Genomic DNA, 22030 nt, shown 5'->3' with positions numbered 1-22030 from the left:
GGCAGGGACCTCAAAGCCCACCCAGTGCCACCCCTGCCATGGCAGGGACACCTCCCACTGTCCCAGGTGCTCCAGCCCCAGTGTCTAACCTGGCTTTGGGCACTGCCAGGGATCCAGGGGCAGCCACAGCTGGTCTGGCACCTGTGCCAGGGCCTCACCCTCTGGTAAAGAATTTAATCCCTGTCATAGACAGGGCCAGGAGAGCAACTCCTTTAAAAACACCTTTATTAAGAGCAGCTCTGGGTGGGGAAGCCAAGGGGTCGCACACACTGCCGCTGCTCCCACAGGACTCTGAGGAGGAGGAGGAGGAGGAGGAGGAGTGCAGCTTTGTCTCTCAGCAGAGCTGGGCCTTGTGTCCTCAGGAGAATCCTTAGGAAGAAAATACTGGCTCGTAGTTTAGGGGTGTCACCCAGACTGAGTACTCCTCAAGCCATGGTGACAGGACGTAATCCTGCTCTGCTCAATGGTGGGTGATTCCCTGTGGTGCTGCCAGGGTAAGATCATAGTTTATGTGCTGGTTTGTTGGTAAAGAATTTAATCCCTGTCATAGACAGGGCCAGGAGAGCAACTCCTTTAAAAACACCTTTATTAAGAGCAGCTCTGGGTGGGGAAGCCAAGGGGTCGCACACACTGCCGCTGCTCCCACAGGACTCTGAGGAGGAGGAGGAGGAGGAGGAGGAGGAGGAGTGCAGCTTTGTCTCTCAGCAGAGCTGGGCCTTGTGTCCTCAGGAGAATCCTTAGGAAGAAAATACTGGCTCGTAGTTTAGGGGTGTCACCCAGACTGAGTACTCCTCAAGCCATGGTGACAGGACGTAATCCTGCTCTGCTCAATGGTGGGTGATTCCCTGTGGTGCTGCCAGGGTAAGATCATAGTTTATGTGCTGGTTTGTTGGTTTTGAGAGAGTCCATACCATACCAACAGCTCCTCATTAAATTCAGTCTGGGTGCAAGTCCCTCTGGGAGCACAGGAAGTGGTTCCCTATGGAAAGGGATACAAATACAGGGGTGCAAGTTCTTCTGGGAGCAGGGGAAGTGGTTCCCAAAGGAAAGGGATACAAATACAGGGGTGCAAGTCCTTCTGGGAGCAGGGGAAGTGGTTCCCTATGGAAAGGGATACAAGTGCAGGGGTGCAAGTCCCTCTGGGAGCAGGGGAAGTGGTTCCCTACGGAAAGGGATACAAGTGCAGGGGTGCAAGTCCCTCTGGGAGCAGGGGAAGTGGTTCCCTACGGAAAGGGATACAAGTGCAGGGGTGCAAGTCCCTCTGGGAGCAGGGGAAGTGGTTCCCTACGGAAAGGGATACAAGTGCAGGGGTGCAAGTCCTTCTGGGAGCAGGGGAAGTGGTTCCCTATGGACAGGAACACAAATACAGGTTAAGACAGTAACACTTAACAGCGGCAACCAAAGGCAAGTCCCAGAGCTCTAACATTCAATACTCAACAACAGACCAACACTTCAAATTAAGACCCTATCAACTTCATCCACAAGCAATTACCACTCTGAAAAAGAGCTCCCGTCCCCAGGGTTTCATTTCTCCAATCCCCATGTCTCATTTCAACACCTCTGCCCCCTGAATGACCCTGCCCAGGGGTTGCTCCTGTCCTTGCCCCGCACCCTGCCCTGTCTGCAGGATGCTCTGCCAGGCTCTGCTTCTCCGGTTGTGTCCACCCTGCCGGTGGCCTTGGTGCTCCCTTGGGTCGCTGGCAGTCACGGGGAGCTCCTGGATCCCTCGGGCACCAGCCCTTCCCTGGCAGTGTTTCCCAGCTGTGGCACAAGCTGGGCTCAGGGAGTCCCTGCGGAGGGCTGTGCTGTTCTGACCATGGAGGGCTGCAGTGGAAAATGAGCCAGGCTGGGGAGCAGCTCTGCTGTGAACCCCCGGCTGGGTGGGCTGCTCTGGGACTCTCACACAGAGAGAAGATGTGGCTCCTGAGTGCCCCAAGCCCAGATTTTTGCACTCAGTAACCCAAACAGAGCATGACCTGGAGCAGAGCATTTCCCGGGGCAGGGCTGGCTCTGCAGCCCCCCTCCATCCTCTCCTCCTCCCGCGGTGCAGCCCAGCTCCTTCCAGCCCTCCGTGAAGGGTTTGAGTGCAACCCCTGAGTGTGCCCGGCCTGCCCTGCCCTGGGCTCTGCCTGCGCCCTGCAGGGCTTGGAAAACACCTTCAGGACGAGAGAGAGACCTGGAGGGGGTGTGGGTGTGCGAGTGTATGAGTGTGAGTGTGTGCGAGTGTGTGTGTGAGTGTGCATGTGAGTGTGTGTGTGAGTGTGAGTGTATGTGTGTGTGTGAGTGTGTGTGTGAGTGTGTGTGTGTGTGAGTGTGAGTGTGTGTCCATGTGTTCCTCTGTGTGTGTGTGAGTGTGTGTGTGAGTGTGAGTGTGTGTGTGTGCATGTGAGTGTGTGTGAGTGTGTGTGTGAGTTATGTGTCCCTGTGTGTCCATGTGTCCCTGTGTGTGTGTCCACGTGTCCCTGTGTCTCCCTGTGTGTCACTGTGTGTGTGTGAGTGTGTGTCCCTGTGTGTCCCTCTGTGTCCCTGTGTGTGTGTCCCTGTGTGTCCCTGTGTGTCCCCAATTCCAGGGCTGGTGTCTGCCCATGGGACGTGGGCAAAGGTCTCTGCCACAAGTCAGAGACCACCCCCAGGAAAAGGGGGATCCAAAAGCTGTGCTGGACATGAATTTGTGTTTGGGCGAGAGTTCCTGCTGTGCAGACCCTCACAGGAGCCCTCAGCTGGCAGCAGAGTTTATCAGGAACATTTATTTCAGCAGCGGGTGCCCCCACCGCCAGCACTTAACATGATTATGCCTTTTTTTTTTTTTTTTTTTTTTCCTTTTCTTCCCTCTCTGTAATTAATTAGTGAAAACTCTTGTAATTATGGAGGAAAGCTGAAAAGCGAGGCCTCAAGCAACTTAAATATGAGCAGACTGATGAGCAACACACACTCTGGGTCTTTGCTAAAAGACTTTAACCTTAAGCTGGTGATTTGGGAGAGGATGGTGGCTCTCACTTGTGTTTCTGTTATTGCTGCTGGCACCAATTTCCTCAGCACAGGATCTGCTGGGGCCTTGTCGAGTGAAAAGACCTTTTCAGACCCAAAAGCACCCCTGCTTCACTCCCTAAATACCAGCCTGGAGAGCAGGAGACGGAGCAGCATCACGCCCGGTTTGCGCAGTCTGAGGAGGACACGTGGCAAGAACCTGTTCCTGCAATTAGAGCAACACCTTAATTGTTATGAATATAAAGTTATCTATTTTTGTTTAAGGTTACAGAGCTATAACCGGTTGGACCAATTGCTGTTAAATTAGCTTCATTGTTAAGAGTTCTTATCTAATTGCCCGTCAATGGTTGGTGATTTAGCCATTGTCCTCCCAGGGCTTGCCCGGGAGCTACACCTGGACAGGCAGCCCAGGAGAACAGGAGTGGCCTGAGACCACGTATGCAGATGAGAAATGCACTGCTCCAAAAGTTTCCCAGGAAAACCCCTGAAAACAACGAGCCAATATAGAATTAGGGGACCCTAGGTGATGTCTAAGGACGGGCGCGCAGTCCAGTACCTGCTCGGATCCTTTTTGCTTCTCACCCTGACCTAAGGATGTTCACTGGGGAGGGGACCCGAAGTGTTGGACCGAAAATCAGGAATCTGCCAATCTCCCGTGAGGACGCAGTCCCCAGCTCTGCCTGCAGACCAGCGGACAGAGCTGCGTCATCATCGTCATCATCATCATCATCATCGTCATCATGATCATCATCATCATCATCATCATCACCCTCCTCCTCCGTGCCACTCTTGGGGACAGCGGCGGCGTGGGCGCAACCCGTCGATTTCTCCCCACCTGAGCTGATGAATCCCTTTAATAAAGGCATTGAAAAGGAGAAAGATCTCCTGCCCGTTTATTTCATCGATGAGAGCAGGAGGAGGGCTGGGGGCAGAGGCAGGGAGCAGCTGCCCAAACCCCGTGAGCAGTCACCCTGTGCTGCACGGATCCCCGCGGGCTGGGGCAATTCCCAGAGAACCCGCAGTGAAGCCGGGGGAGGCTCCTGGGCAGCAGGGATGCCGAGCCACCAGCTGCCCCTCCTCACCACAGCTGGGCACTGAGCTTTTGAGAGCCCTTTGCTAAGCCCGCTGTGCCTCCCACGGAGCCTTTAGAGGCTCATTGTGAAAAGAACTCAGGCCTTTATGTGAGAGCAGCCCACCAGCGCAATTAAATCTGTGCCGGTCACTTTTCAGCCTCCATTGGCAGGAAAATGCTTGAAAATGTCACAGCAAAAATGAGCCCGCGGTGTTGTTTTGCTGGCCCGAGGAGGAGGAGGGCTGGGCAGAGGGGCAGAGCTGGGTGTTGCAGCAGAGGACAGACCAAGGTGGGCACGTTCAGCAGCACAGGAGGCTCCAGGAGGGTGATGGGAGCAATGATGCTTCTTCCCCTGCCCAGAGGTGGGGCACAGGAGTGAGGGCAGCCCTGCAGGGTGTCCCCTGTCCCTGGGGAGGGGTGTGCTGCCGAGACCAGCACCTGCTCGAGGGGCACGGGTGACACCCCTCCCTTCCCCTGCCCTCCCCTGTTTGGTGCCCAGAGCAGCCCTGGTGGGTCCTGGTGCCTCTCCTGCCTCCGTCCTGGGGAGGGGAGGGGACCCCATGCCCTGGGCTGGGACACCTGGGCTGGGACACCTGAGCTGGGATATCCTGGGCTGGGATATCCTGGGCTGGGACAGTGACAGTGCCAGGAGCCCTGAGAGCCACCCTGGGCTGTGCCAGGAGCCCTGTGAGCCAGCCTGGGCTGTGACAGGAGCCCTGAGAGCCATGCTGGGGCAGTGACAGTGACAGTGCCAGGAGCCCTGAGAGCCAGCCTGGGCTGTGACAGTGACAGTGCCAGGAGCCCTGAGAGCCAGCCTGGGCTCGCTGCCCCGCTGTCCCCAGCCGGGAGCCCTGCCCAGGGGAGGCTGTGCCGCTGCAGCCCGGGACAGCAGCAGGGCCCTTCCCGTGCCATGCCCAGGGACAGCCAGGAAAGCACACAAACCTCGCAGCTCCTGAGAAGGCTGCACACCGGGGCAAGGCGGACAGGGGATCGATTGCAGGAGCTGTCACTGCAGCAGCACGCGTGTGCCATGCACTTGCCCCGTTTCACTGCCCACCTGCAGCTGAGGCAGGGGAGCTGTGAGTCCCTGCGGCTGCCAGGGCTGGGGGCACACAGAGCTGCGAGGAGAGCACCAGAGGGGCCGAGTTTCACAGCACAGGAACCTGCAGAGCTCCCCTGGCACAGCAGCTCCCTGCTTTGCTCCCTTTGAGTCCCGTGGATGCACATCCTCTGGCTTTCACAGAACCTCAGGATTTTCACAGTCACAGGAAGGTTTGGGTTGCAAAGGACCCTAAGGACAATTTAACGCCACGCCTGCCATGGCAGGGACAGCTCCCACTGTCCCAGGTGCTCCAGCCCCAGTGTCCAGCCTGGCCTGGGCACTGCCAGGGATCCAGGGGCAGCCACAGCTGCTCTGGGCACCCTGTGCCAGGGCCTCACACCCTGCCAGGGAACAATTCCTGCCCGATACCCAATTTGTCTGCCAGGGACTCCGAAAAAGCAAGTCTGGGAAAACAGAGTTTCTGTGTTTTGCACAGGCTTCCAAGGCAGTGAAATCCCTGCAGGAGCTCAGAGCTTCCAGCGGGACTTGGGCTGCAGCTCAGAGCTGCTAACTCGGGATGACACCAATTGTCAGCTCCTATCAAGACTAGGATAAAGGCTTTATCAGGCAAATCGGTGCTGTGTGGCTGCCCTAATGCTATTTTAAGTGACTCCTTCTCCATTTCAGGGAGGTCTCTGAAGGACAAGGATACTGGTCCAGAGGGGAGCCGCTGGGCTGTGACAGAAATCCTCTTCTCACAGAGCAAGCTCCCCCCTGCAGGACTCCTGCCCTGCTTCTCCGCAGTCCCGTGGCTATCCCGCTTCCTTCCAGGGCACAGCGTGCTTCAACACCGATTAAATTGCTGTTTCTCCCAGCAGCTCGGGGACTCTGCTCTCTGGCATCCCGGGAAGGAGAGATTCCCCTGTGCTGGGCAGGGCTGGGATCTGCTCTGGGGCAGGGCAGACCTCGCACAGCTTCTCTGCCGAGCCCTGCAGGGCTTTGCTTGGGCTAAAACGCAGTGGGAGTCACTGGATTCCCTGGAAGGGATGGCTGCTTACACACCTGAGGATGTGCTCCCGGGCTGGATGCCCTCTGGATTCCCCTGGAGCACACACCTCCCCATCCCAGGCGCTGGGATCCAGCCCCTGCATCCCCAGCACCCCCAGGCACTGCTGCAGCAGGGGCACCCCCAGGTGCCTGCACCCCACCTGGCAGAGCCACCAGGAGCCCCTGGCAGCGCTGGGCCTGTCCTGCTGTCCTGCTGTCCTGCTGTCCTGATGTCCTGCTGTCCTGCTGTCCTGATGTCCTGCTGTCCTGCCCTGGGAGCTGAGGGAGGCAGGAATCATCCTGCAAGGAGCACCAGCCCCTCATTCCAGGCTCACCTGAGCTGTCCTGCCCTGGGATCTGTCCCAGCTGAGGGAATCAGGAATCCTCCTGGCAGAGAGCACCAGCCCCTCGTTCCAGGCTCACCTGAGCTGTCCTGCCCTGGGATCTGTCCCAGCTGAGGGAATCAGGAATCCTCCTGGCAGAGAGCACCAGCCCCTCGTTCCAGGCTCACCTGAGCTGTCCCAGCTGAGGGAATCAGGAATCCTCCTGGCAGAGAGCACCAGCCCCTCGTTCCAGGCTCACCTGAGCGTGGCTGCTCAGCCCTGGTGCGCTGGGGATGGGAAGGACAGCCCAATTGCTTCTGACAGGAGCAGTTTTTCCTCTCTGTTCCCATTACAAATACCCTCTTCCTTGGCGTTTGGCCATCTGGGAGAGTTATTCTGGCTCTCAGCCTCGGCGTGGGAGGTGCTGAGTGTTGGGCTGCCCGTGCTAGGGAGAGCTGGGCTGCCCAGTAATACAGAGCTGGAAATGCTCATGCAGATGGATTAGAGGATGTTTCCATTAAAATCCTGCCTGCCTTTCCACTCTGCAGCATAAATAATGGTGGTGTGAGTGTCAGGATGCTGAAGGCTTAGGAGAAATATTCACTAGGCTTTGGCAGAACTCTTATCCCTGTTTAGCAGAGCAGGCAGCCACTCTGATGTGCAGAACTGGAAGCTGAATCCCAGAATCCCAGCATGGTTTGGGTTGGAAGGGCTAAATCCCACCCAGTGCCACCCCTGCCATGGCAGGGACACCTCCCACTGTCCCAGGTGCTCCAGCCCCCGTGTCCAGCCTGGCCTTGGGCACTGCCAGGGATCCAGGGGCAGCCAGAGCTGCTCTGGGTAACAGAGCAGTGAAACGCTGCAGGGAGTTGGAACGAGATGAAAACAGGGCATGGGGGCAGAGCAGCAGCAGCAGCAGCTTTGAGGTGCCCACTTTTGGATGCAGAGTGTGTGGAAGAGCCCAGAGCAGGCAGGGGTGGCAGAGCAGCCTCACAGCAGCCAGAGGGGCACAGGACAGAAGGTGACGGGCTCTGGGAGGAGCCCAGCTGGGGCAGCAGCTGCTGCAGGGCTCGGGCAGAGCAGGACACCCAGAGCTCCTCTGCCCAGGCTCCCGGTGCACTCCCAAGCCCGTGCCAGCCCGTGGCACTCCTGGCTCCCAGCTCCTGGCCCCAGCCAGCTCAGAGCAGATGAAGCCACTTCAGACGTGCCCCAGCCGAGCCCTGGGGTTTGGCATGAGAAGGTGAGGCCCTCCAGAGCCAGGGGAGGAGCAGAGCTGTGCCAGCAGGAGGGTTACAAACACCACAGGGCTCTGCTTCTGCCCTCCACATCTGTCTCAGCTGAAACCGAACCTGCCACAGGCAGCAGCAGCAGCAGCAGCAGCAGAGAGCTCAGGCTGCCAAGCACAAATCTGGGACAGGTTTGTGCCAGCTGCAGCCCCCCCTGCACACTCCCAGCAAGCCCCAACAGCTGGCCCCACACTGCTTTTCCCATTTTCTCCCTGTTGCAGAGCACCAGGGAGAGCGTTTCCAGAACAAAAGCCTTACCAGAAATCAATGGATGCAGGCAATCCCAGAGATGCTCCTTTAACCCTGCTCTGCAAACAGCTGGGCAGGTTCTGAGGATCAGGTCAATGCAAGGTAAAGCCCCCTGTGGGAATTTTGGGATTATCTGCTTTGAGTTTTGCAGGGTTAGGAGCTGCTGCAGGTAAGCTCTTGTAGTGGGCAGTGTTGGGAGGCTGAGCTGCAGGGATCTGTACCTGCTCCGGGTGTAAAACCCATCTTTCCACAGCACAGATCAGCTCCTCGGGCTTCTCAGCAATTCTTTAAAAATGAATTAAAGCAGTTTTTCACTGGTGCAATCACAGCTCATCAGCAGATCTCGGACACAGGGTGGGCTGTGGTCACTCTGCCACCCTCCCTGGAGCCCAGGCTCAGCCTAGGCAGGGCTTTGCAAGGCAGTGCTCTCGTGGTGGGACAGGTCCTTTGCTCTGGCCACACCACCAGTGAGAGCAGCGGAGCTGGCTCGCTGTGGGATGACCTCCCGTGCCCCAGGGCTGCCTCGCCGTGCCCTGCAGCTGACTCGACCACGTCAGGAGCACAACAAGAGGACAGAGTCTCCCTGTGGAGGTGCCAGGAGCAGAAACCTCCCTGAGCTGGGTGTGGGCAGGTGAGGCACAGGGAGGGAAGGGGGAGCCTCGGCGGGCTGGGAAAGGCATGCTCTGCTGCCCTGGGACACCCAGGGCTGGCTGCTGCACTGTGCTCAGGCTTTGTCCTGGTGCTGCCCAATCTCCCAGAACCTAAAGGAAAGTGCCGGGGGGAATATTTCTTCCAATATTTCCTGCTCAAAGCAGAATCCTTTTGCCATCGCCGCAAGGAGTGTAACAGAGAAGTGGAAAATCTCTCCATCTGTCCAGCCAAATCTCTTCTGTGCCTTTCCTTCCTGCACTGACAGGGATTGCAGGGGATGTTTGTGAAGCTGGCCCCAGAACACCTCGGTGATCTGAGGCTGCTTTCTGCTTTTGGATGAAGGGAGAGGAGCCCTGGGGTGAGGAAGGGCTGGGTCTCCACCAGCCCCTTTGAAGGTCTGTCTCTTCATGTCACAGCAGGACTTGCCAGATGCCTCGTGGTCAGGAACAAATCTGGCTCTCTTTTTTTTTTTTTTTTTTTTTGGTGTTTCTAACAGGAACAGAGCTCTTTGAAATCTCTGGCCTGATAAAACTTGTTAAAAAATCACATGGGCAGCCTGAGACAGAGCCATGTTTTTTAACTCTTTCCCAAATCCAGCCACTGAGGAGAGGAAAATTCTCAGTCTGGGAAGATTCGGCTGACTCCTATCAGCCACAGGCAGGAAAAAGGCTCCTGTCTGAGCAGGGAAGGGGAATGAGGAAAAGGTTCCCTCTGCTGAGCCCACCTTGCAGCCCCAGCTGCTGCGGGGCGTTTCACAGAATCCTGGAATGGGCTGGAAGGGACCTCAAACCCATCCAGTCCCACGCCACGGGCAGGGACACGTCCACCTGGAGGAGATTTGAAGGAGCCAGGCTGAGTGATCCCAGCCTGAGCTCATCTCCCCAGCCTTGCCCATCTCTCCTGAGGGTGCTGATGTCCCTCCAGTGCCTGGGAGGAGTTTGCAGCAGTTTAAAGGGCATCCCTGAGTTTCAGGTGCCAAAATTTGGTCTGTGAGCCCTCACTCTGGAGCTGATTTTCCTTTAAATCTTGGAGCTTCTTGAAGTCCAGAAGAAAACAAGAGCACCAATGGTTCAGGTGGCAAAAAGATGGATTCTGGTCATTGTATTCTGCTGGACTGCCATGGGTTCTGGGGAAGTAAAGAACATTTCCCAGCCCTGGCAGTGCCAAGGCCAGGCTGGACAGGGCTGGAGCAGCCTGGGGCAGTGGGAGGTGTCCCTGCCATGGCAGGGGGGCACTGGGTGGGATTTGGGGTCCCCTTCCACCCCACCCATCCCATGATTCCAGGATCCCATGAAGGCTCACTGGCTGGAAGCCTGGGGACCATCCCTGTGTGCCAGTGTGCTCAGAGCCAGGCTGAGCTGTGTTTGAACCTTCCCTGTGCCCAGATTCCCAGCTCAGCTGGGCCACCCAACAAGGGATATTTCTGCACCAAGAGCTCCCCCTCTGCCCTCCATCCATGGAGAGGCTCTGGCCCGCATTCCTTTGCAGACAGGAAGGTCTCAGTGTGCCAAGGACTGAGAGCTCTGCAGCCCTGAGGAAAGCAGGACGCTGGCAGTGCTGCAGGAGGGCTCTCATCTGGTGTGTGACAGCTCAGGGGGGGCTGGCACCCGCTGCCAGAGCCAGGCTTGGCAGGGAAATGTGCTTTTGAGAGAGGTTTAACTCCCTGAAGGCTGTGCCAGCCTGGGGTGACAGGGACGAGGGTCAGGACAAGGGTCCTGTGCAGCCTCGCTGACTCACTGGAAAAGAGGAATTTACCCTCCTCACCTGGCTGTGATGGGGAGTTTTGTGAGCAGAAGTGTCTGTGGGACCCAGCCTGGACAAGTTTGGATCTGCACAGCACCGGGAGCTGCTTTGGGACTGTGGGGTCACTGCTGGGCTGGTCTGCATGGGAGAGTAAAGCCCAAAGGTCTTTACTCTCCCAAAGTCCAGGTTAGAGGCACTTACCATCTTAGAACATTTCTGGGTCTGCAGAGGCAGTTAGATGGCTCAGCAGATGGAGAATCATGGAATCATGGAATGATCTGGGGTGGAAGGGACCTCAGAGCCACCCAGTGCCACCCTGCCATGGCAGGGACACCTCCCACTGTCCCAGGCTGCTCCAGCCCCAGTGTCCAGCCTGGCCTTGGGCACTGCCAGGGATGCAGGGCAGCCACAGCTGCTCTGGGCACCCTGTGTCATGGCCTCACCCTGACAATAAAGATTTTTTTCCCACCTACTCCTTTCCAATTTAAAGCCATCCCCCTTGTCCTGTCACTCCATGAATCCTAAAGGTTGGAAATCACCTTTGAGATCCCCAAGTCCAGCCCTGAACCCACCGTGTTCAGCAGTGGCCCCGTCCCCAGGCGCCACATCCACGGGCTCTGGGACACCTCCAGGGATGGTGTCCCCAGCACTGGACACCCTGTTCCAATCCTCCCACCCTTTGCATGAAGGGCTTTCTCTAATACCCACCTAACCCGTCTCTGGGGTCATTTCCTCTGCCACAGCCCAGGCAGCGTGGGGAGGGAGCAGGGCAGCAGAGCCGTGGGGCAGGAGCTGTCCCGGGGCCGGCAGAGCCCCGAGGGTCTGGGCAGAGCTGGGCTCAGGGCACCAGAGCCTTTCCGAGGAGCTGAGGGGGCAGGAGGGCTGAACAGGAGCTCCTGGGGCTGCACGGGCTTGGGGCACCCTTGGCTCACAAACAAGGGGTGCTTGAGAGGAGAAAAGGGAGGCTGTCACCCCTGTGCCCAGGCTGGGATCAACAGGTGACTGCAGAGGGTTGGGGAAGAGCAGGAAAACGCTTAAAGGATTGGAAACCTGCTTATAGAGAGGAGCTCTGGGATCTTGGTGTGTTTAGCTTAACAAAGAGAGGATTAAGGAGAGGCTTTGTGGAGAGCAGAACTCGATGGCAGAGGATTTCTGGCCCTGCACAGGGGTGAGCAGAGCGGCGGGGGGCTGGGGGCAGGCGGGGCAGAGCAGCACAGGGCGCCTGCTTCGGGACAGAGGGGATGGATCCTGCTGCAGCAGCAGCCGGGCACAGCTCTCCAGCACCGAGGGGCTTGCACCGAGCCGGGTGGGTTCCACAGCAGCGATTCTCCTTTGATCCCTTACTGCAGCTGAGGTGGGAATTCGTGCACAAAGCTCGGGGGCCCGCTGACGAGCAGGTCGGAGAAAATGATCCTGATGGATTTCTTTCGTGCTCTTCTGAAAAATCTATGAAGTCCCAAACGCAGGTGGTTTTTTGGGGAGGGAGCTGAGAGGGAATTGAATCAGCTCAAAGCTGTTACAGGCAGCAGCAGAGCAGAATCAATCACCATAATCAAAGCAGAGCTGCCTGATGACACTGAGGGCTGAACAATGAACATTCACATAAATCCACTGCACTGATTAGGCAGAAAAGCCCAGATAGTCAATATTCCCATTAAACATCCATCAGAAAGTGCTTCCCAGATTGCACTCCCATTTGGGAATTTCTCCATTTCATAGGCAATTGGAGCTGCTTAGCTGATGATTGCTGTTGGATAACACCACCTCCCTGGGATGTAAAATCACCTGGGGAGGGGTGTTTGGATAAGTGGGGCAGCTCTGCTGGCACTCAGCACTTGGGGCTCATTTCTCAGCCCAGGCTGGGACTGCTCTGGGGCATTTCCCTGGTCTCTGGTGGGCAGGGGGTTCCTCAAACAGGGAGAGGTTCGCTCCTGCACTCTGGGCATTCTGTGGGACACTGCATTGCCATCTCTCAGGCTGCTTTTCCTAAGGTGGGGACAGCTCTCCAGAGGTCTGCAGGGAGGGAGATTTTGGCTTCCAGCAGCCAACCTGCCAGGAGATGCAGCGGGGGAGAGTGGAGATGGGGCAGGGGGTTCAGAGCAGTGCTCAGAGCATCCCAGCAGCGCTGGCCTGGGCTGACCTGAGCTGCCCCTTTGCTCACTGTGCTCGGAGCCAGAGCTGCCAGCTTCTCCTCTCCCCTCCTCTCTGCTGCATCCTGGGGTGGTTTAAGTGCCAAGGATTTCAGACACCAGCGGAGGTGTCTGATCCAGGACTGAGGGATGTCGGTGTGAAGGGAGAGAAGCGCCTCAGCAGCAGTGAGAGCTCAGCAGGTCACCCACAGCTCACAGCTGTGACCATGGGTCCACCCGGACCTGCCACATCCCCGGTTCCAGCTCAAGCCTAAGGGCCACAAATGCCAGGAGGATGTGGGATGTTGGGGAGATTTGTCTAAGAGATCTAATGCAGGCAAAGAGGTGAATGACAAAAAAAAAAAAAAGGTCAGAAAGAAAAGTGGAAAAGGGGAGAAATGTGGAATAGAATAATTGGTACCACAGAGGGGAAGGAGGCAGCACCCCTGATGTGCTTTGCTTAGCACTCCCATCATGTGCAGTACTGAGCAATCAGCATTCCTGGAAACTTTGGGTTTTAATCTCTCTGAACCTCAAATCTCCATTTGTAAGTAGGGATAATGTACTCAAAGGACAGGAAGATTAGTTAATTAATGGGTTGTGACATACTCTGATGCTGTGATAATGAGCACTGCTAGGAAATGTGTGATTGAGGCTCTGCCTCAGTGATCCCAAGTAGGGATAATGTACTCAAAGGACAGGAAGATTAGTTAATTAATGGGTTGTGACATACTCTGATGCTGTGATAATGAGCACTGCTAGGAAATGTGTGATTGAGGCTCTGCCTCAGTGTATTTTATTTAGATCTGAACCTGGGGATGGGAGCAGCCCCTGAAGCTGCAGAGCTTTCCCTCTGTCTGTCCCTCTGTTCAGGGATTTCCATTCTGTGCTTTGGAGTCTCCCATGAAACCACAGCCTGACATGTTGGCCCGTCTGAGTGGGAGAAGATTCCCAGTTTACAGAGGCCATCCTGGAGCTGCTGGCTCTGGGCTGTGTTCCCAGCAGGGTTTGCACAGGGACAGCCTGGGGCTGCTGGGGGGTCTGTGCAGGGCAGGAGCTGCACTGGATGAGCCTCGGGGGCCCTCCCAGCTCAGGAGATCCCGTGAGTCAGGTGGAGAACTCCTGGTGCCACGTCCTGCACAAGGAGAGAGGAAGTCACTGAGTTTGCTGGGGATCACCTGGGGAGGCTGATCCCACCTGATCCCATCCAGTGGCTCCTGGGAGGGGTGGGACACCTGGGAAGGCTGATCCCATCCAGGCTGATCACATCCAGGCTGATCCCACCCAGGCTGATCCCATGCAGTGCTGCACAGCCCCTGGGAAGGGTGGAACACTTGGAAAGGCTGATCCCATCCAGGCTGATCCCATCCAGGCTGGTCCCACCCAGGCTGATCCCACCTGATCCCACCCCAGCTGATCCCATCCAGACTGATACCCTCTGATCCCATCCAGGCTGATCCCATCTGATCCCATCCAGGCTGATCCCATCTGATCCCATCCAGGCTGATCCCATCCAGGCTGATCCCACCCAGGCTGATCCCACCTGATCCCACCCCAGCTGATCCCATCCAGACTGATACCCTCTGATCCCATCCAGGCTGATCTGATCCCTCCCAGGCTGTTCCCATGCAGTGCTGCACAGCCGCTGGGAAGGGTGAAGTGTCACACCCCGGAGCGGTGTCAGGACATCCACACTTACACACACAGAGGCAAAAGCCCCGAGCACAGGCGTGCTGGATGCCCTGACCCGGAGGCTGCGGGGCTGGGAACGTCAAGGACAGGCAGCGGGAGCCCGGGAACCTCCGGGGTTCCAGCAGTGCCGGGTGATTTGGGGCAAGGACTGATCACATCCAGCACTGCTTTGGGCAGCTGTTGAGGGAAATGGAGGAGACTCGTGAGGAAGTGGCAGCAGGATGGTGCACAGCAGCTGGATCCTGAGCCTGCAGGCGAACGGCCAGCGGGCACAGACCTGGCACAGCGCTGGGCTGAGGAGCGGGCCCAGGCAGAGCCCTTCCCTTGCCTGTTCTCTTGGGGGGAACAGGCTTCCTCGGAGCCCTGGGAGTCAGGGCCTGCCACCGAGGGGGTGAAGGAAAGGGAACAAGGGAACCAAGGGAACCGAGGGAACCAAGGGAACAAGGGAACCAAGGGAACCGAGGGAACCAAGGGAACAAGGGAACCAAGGGAACAACGGGAACAAGGGAACCAAGGGAACAAGGGAACCAAGGGAACAAGGGAACCAAGGGAACAAGGGAACCAAGGGAACAACGGGAACAAGGGAACCAAGGGAACAAGGGAACAACGGGAACAAGGGGGAACAAGGGAACCAAGGGAACAACGGGAACAAGGGAACCAAGGGAACAAGGGAACCAAGGGAACAAGGGAACCAAGGGAACAAGGGAACCAAGGGAACAACGGGAACAAGGGAACCAAGGGAACAAGGGAACAACGGGAACAAGGGGGAACAAGGGAACCAAGGGAACAACGGGAACAAGGGAACCAAGGGAACCAAGGGAACAACAGGAACAAAGGGAACAAGGGAAAAACGGGAACAACGGGAACAAGTGAACAACGGGATCAAGGGAACCAAGGGAACCAAGGGGAACAACGGGAACAAGGGGAACAACGGGAACAAGGGAACCAAGGGAACAATGGGAACCAAGGGAACAACAGGAACAAGGAAACAACGGGAACAAGAGGAACATGGGAACCAAGGGAACAAACGCCCTTCCCTGCCCTCTGCCAGCGGCCCTGCCACTGCTGCCTGCCCCTCTTGCACGGGACATGAGCTCCGTGCTCCTCGGGCAGCTCTCCTGCTGGACATGACCCCACGGGCAGGCTGTCCCACCTGTGTCCCCCCAGGAGCATTTTCCATCTGACCCAGGGCAGGAGTCACCCAGGTGCTGAGCCAGGCCTGGCTGTGCTCCTGCCCTGACCCTTCAGCTGCCAAGAATCAGGACCACGGGGTGTGCAGGGGATGTGTCAGCCCAGGATGGAGCAGGAGCCTGGGACACAGCCGGGCTTTAACCCCCTGCACACGGAGCTGCTCCGTTCCCTCTGCTCCCCCAGCACATCTCCCTCACTGCTGGAGCTCCAGCTTACGCTTGGGGAGCCTTTTCTCCCACGAGCTCTTGTTTTCTCTTGGCTGAGGCTTTGCTTTCACTGATTTTTTCAACTCAAGTCCCAGAGGCTTGAAAGAAGGTGACTCATCCCTCAGAAGTCCTGGCAGCTCTTATCTCCTCTTTGGCACCAGCTGGGAGGTGGGAAAGTGGGAAAAGGAATTAAAAAAAGAGAAATCAATACATCTTTTGTATGATTTTCCACAGCTCACCTGTTGTCTGTGCTCTCAGCTGGGGAAGATAAGGTGATTTACTTGGTGGCAACACTTCTGCCCTTTCAGCTTACAAAATCCTTAATTCATTACCAGAGGTACAACACGAGCCCATCAGCAGGACGGGAGCAGCTCTTTTGGGAGCGTTTTAGGCTCTAAGGAAGGGATTTTTCCTCTCACTTTTACAAATAAATATGTATATTATGTATATATTGTATATATGTTGATGTACTTTTAATTTGGGTATAAATACACACACTGACAGTGCTGATCAGTGTGAGGGTGATGTACAAGGCCATGATGCTCGTGGAGGAGATGGATGAGATTGAGATTCAGAGAGTTTTCCATGAGGAAAACCGGGATGGAGCAGGTGCTGCCCCAAGGCACAGAGTGTGAGCCCTGGGGAGGGCAGCTCAGCCCTTCCTGCAGGGTGTGGGGGATGCCAAAGAGCTGGGTGCAACTGGGCAAAATAAAAAGAAATCTCAGAAGTGGTAAATTAAACAAAGGCACACTGTGCTTCGGGCTGGCTCCCTGTCACCCAGGCAGTGCACAGGGACAGCAGCCCCAGGTCTGGAATTGCCGGCACGCCCTGGGTCAGGAACAGTGCCCGGCCACCCCCGGGCTCAGGAATGTCCCTGCCCGGTTGCTCCTGTGGCACCCCAAGCACACAGCGCTGCCAGGCTGGGGAGAAGGAGCACAGAGCTGCTGGCATGGAGTTCCCAGCCCTGCAGAGCCAGCATGGGCAGTGCAGGAGCAATGCTTCCCTCGGCAACCAGGAGGCTCCTGCCTGGCATGTGCTGGGGACTGGCAGGGACATGCAGGTGGCTTTTCCATGCCCATGGAAGCACATGGAGCACAGGATGGAGATGTGGCTCTGCTGCAGCTCACGGCACGTCACCAGGGCTGCCATCCAGCTCAGAAATCTGGGACAACCAGCAATTCTTCCTGGGAAGGGTGAAGGGTCTGGTCTCAGACTGGCCCCTGGTATTTATTACACAATGATAACTTCAGGTGGATGGATGGATGGATGATGAATGGATGATGGATGGATGAAGGATGGATGGATGGATGATGAATGGATGATGGATGGATGAAGGATGGATGGATGGATGATGAATGGATGATGGATGGATGAAGGATGGATGGATGGATGATGAATGGATGATGGATGGATGAAGGATGGATGGATGGATGATGAATGGATGATGGATGGATGAAGGATGGATGGATGGATGATGAATGGATGATGGATGGATGAAGGATGGATGGATGGATGATGAATGGATGATGGATGGATGAAGGATGGATGGATGGATGATGAATGGATGATGGATGGATGAAGGATGGATGGATGGATGATGAATGGATGATGGATGGATGAAGGATGGATGGATGGATGATGAATGGATGATGGATGGATGAAGGATGGATGGATGGATGATGAATGGATGATGGATGGATGAAGGATGGATGGATGGATGATGAATGGATGATGGATGGATGAAGGATGGATGGATGGATGATGAATGGATGATGGATGGATGAAGGATGGATGGATGGATGATGAATGGATGATGGATGGATGAAGGATGGATGGATGGATGGAGTTTTCAACTCCCTATTTTCCTGTACCCTAATCCATGCCATATGGAATTAGCTGGATTGGCCGTGTGTGATGCAGGGTTTGGGAAGCTGTCAGGAAGTTTAAGGTGCTGCCACAACAGATCCCTGAAACGCTGCAGCGAGAGGCAGCAGCCGCTCCTGCCCTGCAGCCCCTTCCCCTGACGAGGGGCCACCACCGCAGGACGGCCCCAGGACACCCCGAGGACACTGCTCCTGAGGGGGGGACTCCACCCCAGCACAGCCCAGGACAGCATTCCTGGCATGTCCTGAGCTGCTGGGGCCCCAGGAAGCCACAATCCCTGTGCTCCAGGGCTGGGGTTTGGATCCAGCAGCGCTGGCTGTGAGCTGCCCAGGCACTCTGGGCAGGAATCTTTGTGTCTCCAAGGCCGGGGGATGGAGGGGAGCTGCACTGGGAGCACACGGAGTGAAAACATCAGCTCCTGAGTCACTGCCTGCTTTGGTCCATGTGGTTCATGTGATATTGGGGAGTTTGAAGAGTCATTTTGGGAAACGTGGGGTAAAAAAAAAAAATAAAAGGAAAATAAATAAGTGCTAACAGTGTCCCCCACTGATCAGCTTTAACTACAAAGGCCTCAGAATTGGCCTCTTAAAGGTCAATCAAAGTGAAAATCTTTGCAGAAAATCTCTTAAATGCTTGAATCCCTCAATTGCTTTGCCTCAGGCTTTGGGAAGGGACCTTTCCCTCTGCCTGTGGAGAGCTGACCCAGAGCTGCTCTGCGAGCGGCTGCACCCATCAAAGAGCTGTTCTGCCCTGCAGATCATTCCCCACAGGCTCCATGGACTCATTTCCAGCTCCACCACAGACTCCTCTCCTGCTGGGAGGCAGAGACAGGAGGGATGGGACAGAGGGGGCTCCAGAAGGGAGCAGCAGTTCCTGCAGGACGCCCCCAGTGTCCTGCCATTTCTTCTGGAAGGTGCTGCTCCTCTCTGTCGGGCTGGGAGTGGGGTTTATGGCTTTATTTAGTATCCCAGAATGGATTGGGTGGGAAGGACCTCAGAGATCTTCCAGTGCCACCCATCCATGGCAGGGACACCTCCCACTGTCCCAGGTGCTCCAGCCCCAGTGTCCAGCCTGGCCTGGGCACTGCCAGGGATGCAGGGGCAGCCACAGCTGCTCTGGGCACCCTCCTAGGGAAGGATTTCCTCCTAATATAGAATGAGGAAATCATTCCTTCCAGCAGAGAGGAAAAGTTATGGCTTTGTACCATAACACTATGAAGGATCAGGACAAAACTCATTTGGTCTGCTCAGGATTTTGGGAGGACTTCTCTGGAAAACCTGTCAGTGCAGGCTCTGGGGGTCTCCAGCAAAGTTAAAACCAAACCCTCGTCCTCTCCTCCCTGTGTGTGTGGAGGACACAGCCCTCGGGAGAGGCACTGGAGGCGGTGCAGCAGCAGGGCTGCCACTCTCAGGGAGCCTGGGGAGAGCCAAGGCACTGTGAGCTCTTCCAGGCTGCTCTGGCTGAAGGGGAAAGTGAGGCTCCCTCCTGTCAATGCAGAAGGCAGAGTTCACTGCCGTGCAGAGCAGAGGGAAGGACCTTTGGTGCTTTGGGGCCGAGCAGCTGCCAGAGCCCTCCTTGGGGAGCGGCTGGGCCCTGCCTTCCTCCTCACCGTGCCACAGGGCAGGAGAGCCAGCCCTGCCACATCCAGCTCCATCACCAGGGGCTGGATCCAGCCCCACAGCCCTGCTCCAGCAGCAGCCAGGGAAGGAAGGCCCTGTCCCCCCCCAGCTGTGACACTTTGGAGCCCTGGAGGGTCCCCAGCCCTCCGCCCTGCACTGCTGGCTCCTCTTGGCACCCCCAGCACTCTGGGATCCAGGGAACGGGAGCAGCTGGAGCAGCCTGGGAAAAGCTAAGATGGTGTAAGGGAAAGGGGAGGCTGCAGAGGGTGTGCCCAGGTGTGCCCAGGTGTGCAGAGGGGACACTCACGTGACAGTGACAGGGCAGGAGCCAAGTGTCCTGTTTGCTTCAGATGCTTTGCCAAGGTTTTGTCTCTCACTGGGTCTCCCAACACCATAAACTTGCAGATGAGATGTGACTCATCCTGGTCATGGTTTGTAATTCCTCATTGAGATCTCTGGGTCAGTGGTGGTTTTCATTCCTCATGGTGATCTCTGGGTCAGTCATGGTTTCTCATTCCTCCTGGGTTAGGCATGGTTTTAATTTCTCATTGTGATCTCTGGGTCAATCATGGTTTGTCATTCCTCATTGTGATCTCTGGGGTTGATTGTGGTTTTCATTCCTCGTGGGTTTCTCTGGGGTTGATTGTGGTTTTCATTCCTCGTGGGTTTCTCTGGGGTTGATTGTGGTTTTCATTCCTCGTGGTGATCTCTGGGGTTGGTTGTGGTTTGTCATTCCCCGTGGTGATCTCTGGGGTTGATTGTGGTTTTCATTCCTCGTGGTGATCTCTGGGGTTGGTTGTGGTTTTCATTCCTCGTGGGGATCTCTGGGTCAATCATGGTTTTCATTCCTCGTGGGGATCTCTGGGCCCTCCCACAGGACAGGCCAGCTCAGTGGGAGCAGCACAGGACCCTGCTCTGGCTCTGCCCCGTCAGGGCACAGCTCCCTCCCTCAGCTCCTGGCTCTGCATGGCACGGGTGGGAATGAACCAGCATCTTGAGGCAGGAGCTGGAAGCAAACAAGCAGGAGTGTTCTGGAGACAAAAAGGTGCAGACATGGTCCCCTTTCCACCCTGGGCCAGGAGGGGAAGGTGCTGTGGCACCCTGGAGCCCCTCCAGGTCCTCATGCAGGTCCCAGCAAGGCACTCGGGCTGTGGGGACACAGGGAAGCAGCAGGAGCAAGCCAAGGCAAATCCCAGAACTCTGTGGGAATGGTGTTCCTGGCCAGGCTCCTGCCCCGGGGCAGGGAGAGCTCTGCCCTGCACAGAGCCTTCCCTGAGGACTCACAGATGCTTTTGTTGGGGCAGAGCCCTGAGCAGGCAGCTCCTGCTGCACAAAGCCCTCGACTGCCCACGGGGGCAGCAGGACAGGGCTCCCAGCCCGAAGGGAGAGGCTGCTCTGGGAATGGGAGCATTCCAGGATGCCAAGGCCAGGGCAGGGACGTGGCTGTGCTCCTGTGCTGGGGGGACCCAAGCAGAGCCAGCTCAGGGTCAGTTCCCAGCCAGCTTTCCACGGGAGATGAGCGTGGCTGACAATTCTCCACGTGTGACCATCCATCTGCTCCATCCCAGCAGCTCCAGAGCCAGGCAGGCAGAGCCTTGGAGCAGCAGAGTGCCCTGGCTGAGGGGGGCCCAGCCCACCCTGCACCCCCAGAGCTGGGTGGAGGTGCTCCTGCCTTGGGTGTGAGCCCTCCCCTTCCCTTTCCCAAAAAAACCTCCACAAAACCTCTGCCCATCCCCAGTTCTTCCCTGTGGCCGTTGTGTTGTTTCAGTAGCAGGTGCAGTGTGGGGTCTGGGACAGGAGACACCCCAGTGAATGTCACAGGGCCGGAGGGACAAGGTCACTGTCCCAGCCCGTGTGCAGCACTGCGAGGCACGTGGGGCAGAGCTGGGCACACAAAGGATGCTCTGCTGCTGAGCAGTGCAGCCCCTGGGGACCCTTGATCTCCCAAAATACCTTCAAAGGGAGCCCTTTGTGCCTGCCAGGCTCCCCCCTGGCACAGCTCCCTTTGATCCCCTTCCTCCCTGACCCTCCTGGGCAGCGCTGGCCCCATTCCCCTGTGTGACAGCACAGTTCTGGGGCTGGGACCAGGGACCATGCTCCGATCAGAGCCGTGCTCTGGGCTTTGAACCAGCCTGGCCTGGCAGGAGCAGGATGCTGAAAACGAGGGCAAGGGGCCAAACTGCGAACCCATTCCATTCTCACCCAGCAGCTCCTCTCCTCTCCTCTCCTCTCCTCTCCTCTCCTCTCCTCTCCTCTCCTCCTGCCAGGCTTCCCCCTGGCACAGCTCCCTTTGATTCCCTTCCTCCCTGACCCTCCTGGGCAGCGCTGGCCCCATTCCCCTGTGTGACAGCACAGTTCTGGGGCTGGGACCAGGGACCATGCTCCGATCAGAGCCGTGCTCTGGGCTTTGAACCAGCCTGGCCTGGCAGGAGCAGGATGCTGAAAACGAGGGCAAGGGGCCAAACTGCGAACCCATTCCATTCTCACCCAGCAGCTCCTCTCCTCTCCTCTCCTCTCCTCTCCTCTCCTCTCGATGAAATAAACCCCCCAGGATGAAGGATTGCTTGGCACTCAACAATGTTAAAATCTCCAGACAAGATTTTCAACCTTCTGATTTTCTTTCTGCCTTTCTCTAATAACAGCCAACCAATTATAAATATTATTAGCCAGGTAAAAAGTGCTGGCTCAGACACAGCTTTCAGCCACACTGACTCCCAGATCCTTGTCACTTTGCCTTGCTCCAGCTGCCACAGAAACAAAGGAGCTGACAGCTTCAGAATTAGAAACTCTCTGCCACCTCCTCTTTGCTGGAAGCGGTGAAAGTTCTTTTTTTTTTTTTTTTTTTTTTTTTTTAAAAAAAATTAAAAAAAAAAGGGGTTTTTTTTTTTTTTTTTTTTTTTCTTAAAGC

This window comes from Pyrgilauda ruficollis, unplaced genomic scaffold (assembly GCF_017590135.1).
Source record: "Pyrgilauda ruficollis isolate IOZ18807 unplaced genomic scaffold, ASM1759013v1 scaffold206, whole genome shotgun sequence".
In the NCBI taxonomy this organism is placed as follows: Eukaryota; Metazoa; Chordata; class Aves; order Passeriformes; family Passeridae; genus Pyrgilauda; species Pyrgilauda ruficollis.
The sequence above is the reverse complement of the archived record's forward strand: the minus strand, read 5'-3'. Positions refer to the sequence as shown.